Raw genomic sequence first — 6,139 nt, forward strand, 5'->3', positions numbered from 1 at the left:
TAATAAAAAGTAGGGATAAAACAAGTGCATTTTACACACATCAAGTTTTTGGCGCCGTTGCCGGGGAACGGTTCTAAAATTAGCATTAAGTTCTAGTTTAATCGATCCTTTGTGTGAGATTTATCTTGCACCAAGTTATTTAAAAAGTAATTCAGTAAGTAGAATTAGTTTCAATAAAATTCCGTTTTTAGAATTAGCATTAAATTTTTTTGGTTTTTCCCTTGAACTCGCCGAGTGCATTCGGGCAGACTCGGCGAATACATCGCTATTTCAGCTTTAATTTTTATTTCGTTTTTTGTTCTTTTTATGCGTTTTTTGTTTTGTTTACAGTTGTTTCATGACCCGAGGATCTGATACACCTCTGGTCCCTCCTTTAGAAGACCCGGAATCTGCACTAAGAAGGGGCAAAGGCAAAACCGTTGGAGAATCCACCTCTTCAAAGAACTCACCACTCAAAAACTTAAAGTCCGTTTTCAGCAAGAAGAGGAGCAACAAAACAGGAGCCCCCAGTGCCTCATTGACAATTGAAGACCCAATTCAAGAAGATATCAAGTACGAGACCGAGGAAGAAGAAGAACCCACATACGAGCACGACTCCGGATTGGAAGACGATTTAGCTATCACTATGGCTAATATAGATGAAATCCCTATGGGGGAATGGAAGAAGAGGATGCGCGATGACACCAGGCTGGGACTTGTGCAGCCCGCAATTCCCACGACCGCTACTTTCGAATTAAAAGGCCATAGTCTCGCTCAACTCAAGGAAATTCCTTTTTACGGGAAGGATCACGAAGACGCCTAGAAGCACTTGGATAAAGTAAATGATGTGGCCGACTACTTCAATGTACCGAATGTTCCGCGCGAGACCCAGCTTCTTCGCATGCTTCCAGTCACGTTTAAAGGGGCTGCAAAAGATTGGCTAAAGTCACTTCCTCCCGGATCGGTCACCACATGGGCCAAAATGAAAGAAGAATTCATAGACCATTTTTGCCCGCCTTCCAAAATAGCCAAGCTAAAGAAATCCATTGCCAACTTCGAGCAACAACCCGGAGAATCTCTTTATGAAGCTTGGGAAAGGTACAAGAGCTTGCTTAGAAATTGTCCACACCATGACCTTAATAGCCAACAAGAGGTCTCCATTTTCTATGATGGAGTCAATGTAACGACAAGGCAATTGCTCGATTCCCAAGGCCCGCTCACGAAGAAGGCGCCCCCGGTAATTAAGGAGTTAATCGAAGAATTCTCTAAGCACTCTAGAGAATACCACAATCCAAGAAACGAAGTAAGTCGGGGAGTAGTGAACTCGGCAAATGATAGCATGGCGGAGGTGATAGCTAAGCTTGATAGTCTTGATATAAGAATGACAAAAATGGATCAAACAATCCATGCTATTAGGGTGGGATGTGAAAATTGTAGAGGGCCCCATCTCACAAAGGATTGTGATTTGGATGAGAATGGAAATAAGAAAGCTCAAGTCTTCTATTCAAGTGGCGATCGATACAATGAAAATTGGCGAAAACCTAAGAAGGAGTGGCTCCCATACGAAGAGTATAAGAAGGCTAAGGAGGAAAAATACAAGCAGAAGGAGAGGGGACTATATCAAAAGGAAGAACCGGTAGAAAAGAAACCCGATTTAGAAGAATTATTCACTAGATTCATAGCCACATCCGAAAAGAGACACAATGATCACGATGTTGCAATACACAAGACCAGAAATATGCTAAGGAATCAACAGGCATCCATTCTCAACATTGAGAAACAACTGGGACAGCTTGCGCATCAAGTGAATGACAGAAGACCGGGTCAACTTCCAAGTAACACCGAACCCAATCCAAGAATGGAGAATGTTAGTACAATAACCTCTAGCAAGGAAGAAATATTCACAGATGCACTGAGAATCTCCAAGAGGAAGGCGGAAAAGGTAGAAGAAGCGGCTCCAAAAAAACCCGATCCAACTCGCCGAGTCGCTCCATTGGACTCGACGAGTCCAAGCGTAAATGACAAAACTGTCAGAACTTTAAAGCCATATAATCCTCCTCTGCCATACCCAATCAAAGCCATGCCTGCGGAAAAAGTTGAAGCATATAGAACCTTCATGAGGCATGTTAAAGCCCTACAAGTTAATGTGCCATTTGTGGAAACGATGCTCCAGACACCCAAATACTTCAACTTGCTAAATGGTCTTTTTGTTGCTAGGAAAGATTTGGCTGAAGTCGCGGAGATACTATTGAGTGAGCTACCCGAAAAGAAGGGCGATCCGGGGAATATTATAATTCCGTGCCAGTTTGGTAATGAAGTTGTCACTCAAGCATTGACCGACTCGGGAGCAAGCATCAATCTGATGCCTTTCTCTTTCTTTAAGAGGTTGAATTTACCGAAGCCAAGACCGGTAAATATGAAGATCCATTTGGCAGACAAGACAATAATTCACCCACAAGGCGTTTGTGAGGATCTCCTTATTAAAGTCGACAAGTTTATATTTCCGGTAGACTTTGTGGTTGTTGATATGGAATAAGACCCCGAAATTCCAATTATTTTGGGGAGGTCATTTCTAAACACCGCTTGTGCTTTAATTGATGTATGTGAGTCTACATTAACGTTGAGGGTGGGTGACGAGTCCGTAATATTTAAATCTATACCAGAAGCCAAGCAAGAAGAGGAAAGACAAGAAAATATCTCACTTATCCATTTGGATGACGAGATATTACAAAAAGAACTTGCACTTTTGCAAAAAGAAGATCCAAGCAAGTTTATGCTACATTCTGGAGAGGATGGAGATGTTAACAAGGACTTGGAGGAGTTAGAAAAGCTATTGGAAGTAGCCGACTCAGAAAACACCCAAGAAATGATGGAATATGATACGACTCGCCGAGTCACTTTACTGGACTCGACGAGTCCAGTCGAATTTGATAACAACTTGGACGATTTAGATCTGCTTGTTTCTAGTTCTCTGCATATTCTGGATTTGGATATTTTTCATGATTCTTTAGAAGAACAAACAGCAGGAGGAGAAATGGAAACGGAAGTTCAACACGCCAATGTAGCATGTCTTGATGCAATCCCGCTTGAAGATGGGGTGAGCACATAAAAAGAGGAGGAGGCAAAGGAAAGGAAGGTGGAAGCTGATCAACCATTCATTACCAAACCTAGAGCACAAACTTTCACAAAATACGAAGTAATTAAGTTTAAAGAAAAGGAGGTGAAAGAGAAGGTGAAAAAGAATGGGGTGAGGAAGAAGAAGAGAAAAAGGGAAGCCCAAGCAGCTGAGGATGATGCTGTGAAAAAGAAGAGAGATGAATTAAAAAGGGCTTATAAAAAGAAAATTCACGCTTACAAGACAAAGTACAAACCACAAAAGATTAGGCGTGCATTCCCAATACTGGAAGATGACGAGACGTAGATGGGAAGGAGTCCAGCTAACGACTCCTTAAAAAGAAGCACTTGGCGGGAGGCAACCCGTTATTTAGAGTTTGCTTTCTTTTACCTTTTTAGTTTTATTTGGATTTTTTTTAGAATTTTAATCTTCCAATTCGTCGGACATGTCTGCTTGAGAGTGTGCATGGGCTAAGTGTGGGGTGAAATGATTTTTTTAAATAAATGACAAAATTTTGGAAATTTTGAATTGTTTGGAAGAGACTCGCTGAGTCTGACCATGACTCGACGAGTCCATATAGATTTCAGAAAAAATGGCATCGCGACCAGACTCGCCGAGTCTGACCTGATTCGACGAGTCGATATTATTCACAGAAAAAAAAATAATAATAATTACTTTTACAACCGGTAACTAGGGTTTTAACCCTAATGAATCAGTTTCTTTTTCACAACAAACTCACCGTGCGCCTCTCTCCAACCTTTTCTCTCAAGCATTCAAGTGTTCTTCCATTGTTCTTCAAATTTCTCAAGTTTCATCACAAAAGAAATAATGTTCAACATGGGGCAAAGTTCTACTGGACACCAAGGGAACTTTCCTTGGTTGAATTTCCCACAAATTGAGTCCGCTTCAATGATGCGGAAGTGGAAGAAGAAGTTGGCCGACATAAGGAAGAAAGAGATTTACGTGCCCAATAGGATAGATTGGGATTGGTTGCAAAATGTACGCTATGAAGAGGAGTTAGCTCCTTATCTTTTAAAGGAGTTTACCCACGAAGGAGAAACGATGATTTGTGAGGGGTGGAGCCGGGTCTTTCAAATTCAAGAGTCGGTGTATTCAGAGCTATGCCTAGAGTTCTTCTCCACGGTATCTTTCACGGGGGGAGTGGATTGTTATCACCCAACAAGTTTTAGTTTCTGCCTTGGGGGTGAATTTCATCAATGTTCTGTGCTCGACCTTGCCTGTCGATTGGGAATTTATGACCAGCCCTTGGTCTCAACAGCTATCTTTCGGGCCTTTTTGGAGCAATCCCACATGGTGTTTCCCGATGGAGTGACGAGCACGGGTTGGTGGAACATGATTGGCAACAAAGTTTATATCCCGAAATCGGCACAAGAGGGGAGCATTCGATCGCCTACACACCACCTTATTCATTGTCTCATTTCATCCACTATTAACCAAAGGAAGGATGATGACAAGGTTTCTAACCTTGATGTCTTCTATTTATGGAGCATTATCACACCCGACATTTTTTGCAATATTCCTTGGTGTTTGGCTTCATATCTATCGGAGGGTGCGGTCAAGGATCGCAAAACTTCTCGAATTAATGGTGGTATGTTTGTCACCCGGCTATCCAACTCGTTTGGGTTGATGACCCGTGGTGCATGGAACTTTATGACGATGATTCCTACACCTCCATTCAATCCAATTCTTTTCCGGCGGGCCAGGATTATTGAAGACTATGGTGGTGGTCATTATGCTATTCCGCATGATGATCCGGTAGTTGGTCCCGAAGCACCGGGAAGGAGGGTCCGATCGAGGAGGGAGCGGGATGTGGAGGATGAGCCGCCAGTGATTCCGGTTGATAATGAAGAAGTACCAATGGATTGGTACAATGTGGAGATGTGGCAGTTACAAGATCAAATGGCGCGGGGCATCAATTTTAGTAATCAATCACATATCCGGCTTTTCGACCACTTCAACATTCCGCATATCGATGGTGGTAACTTTCTGTATATTCCATCGTGGGAAGAGGTGATTAGTGCAAGAAGGAGTGGTGCGGGAGGAAGTGGAGCAGCGCCGGATCATGATGAGGAGGAGGATTAATTTCTTTGCGTTTTTATTAAACAATTTTCAATTTTTATTGTTTGTTTTAATTGGTTTTTTTGAATGTGTTAAGACTTTTTACTGTTTTGCTTAATGTGTGATTGCCTTGATTATTTTTCAGAATTGAATTAGGAATGCTTGCATAGGAGGGTTAGAGTTATAGAGTCAAGAGGATTATAAGAGTGATAGAGAGTCAAGAAAAGGAAGCATTAGAGTCAAAGTATCGAGTCCGATCCTTAGGGACATGAGCGAGTGAGGAAAAAGTGAGGAAAAATGTTGAAGATTTATTGGAAGCTAGAACAAATGCAAAATGTTATTTTTTCGTCCAGTGGTCTACTCGTCGAGTGCAATAAACTGACTCGACGAGTCGCCATGTAATCTCACATATTCGAAGATGTCCGCGATGCTACTCGACGAGTCTAGTATATACTCGATGAGTCGTTCAGTTTGATACCAAAAGGGCTGCTGATTTGATGCTGATAAGAGTACCACTTGACCATTTATTCTTTCCATATTGATTCTTGAAGATCTTACACTGTTTTTCCCCGTATTTGGAGCGACCCACATGAGACTTGACACCCAAGACATGGATGAGTTGTTCCCATGTCTAAAATCAATTGAAGTTGGAGCTATAATGAAAGTGATCAACCTATCGACTGCTATCCCAGGGGAGTTTGTTCCTATTCCCTCTTTATTCTCTTTTTATGTTTTTATCATGCATAATATGCAATGAGGGCATTGCATAAAATAAGTGTGGGGTAGGGGGTTAGTCACATATTAGAAAATTTAGAATCTTAATTTAGGCTAATTTTGAAAAATTGTTGCATACCAAAAATATTACTTAGGGATTTAAATTAGAAAATTTTGGTAAAAGCAAATTAGGATTCCATATTAGAATTGTGTTGATGATTGCATGAAGACCCAAATGTTTAGTTGAGCCTA

The 6,139-nt window shown here is 41.4% G+C and overlaps 1 non-coding gene across 1 annotated transcript; it reads right to left on the reverse strand.

Annotated features, from left to right (window-relative positions):
• Positions 1 to 1,009: 1,009 nt before the first annotated feature.
• On the reverse strand, positions 1,010 to 1,116 carry LOC145056192 (small nucleolar RNA R71). The gene has a single exon (XR_013685723.1). It is a non-coding gene; the product is annotated as a small nucleolar RNA R71 (small nucleolar RNA).
• Between the last annotated feature and the right edge of the window lie 5,023 nt (positions 1,117 to 6,139).

This window comes from Lactuca serriola, chromosome 5, assembly GCF_051521515.1.
Source record: "Lactuca serriola cultivar US96UC23 chromosome 5, Lser_US96UC23_V15, whole genome shotgun sequence".
In the NCBI taxonomy this organism is placed as follows: domain Eukaryota; kingdom Viridiplantae; phylum Streptophyta; class Magnoliopsida; order Asterales; family Asteraceae; genus Lactuca; species Lactuca serriola.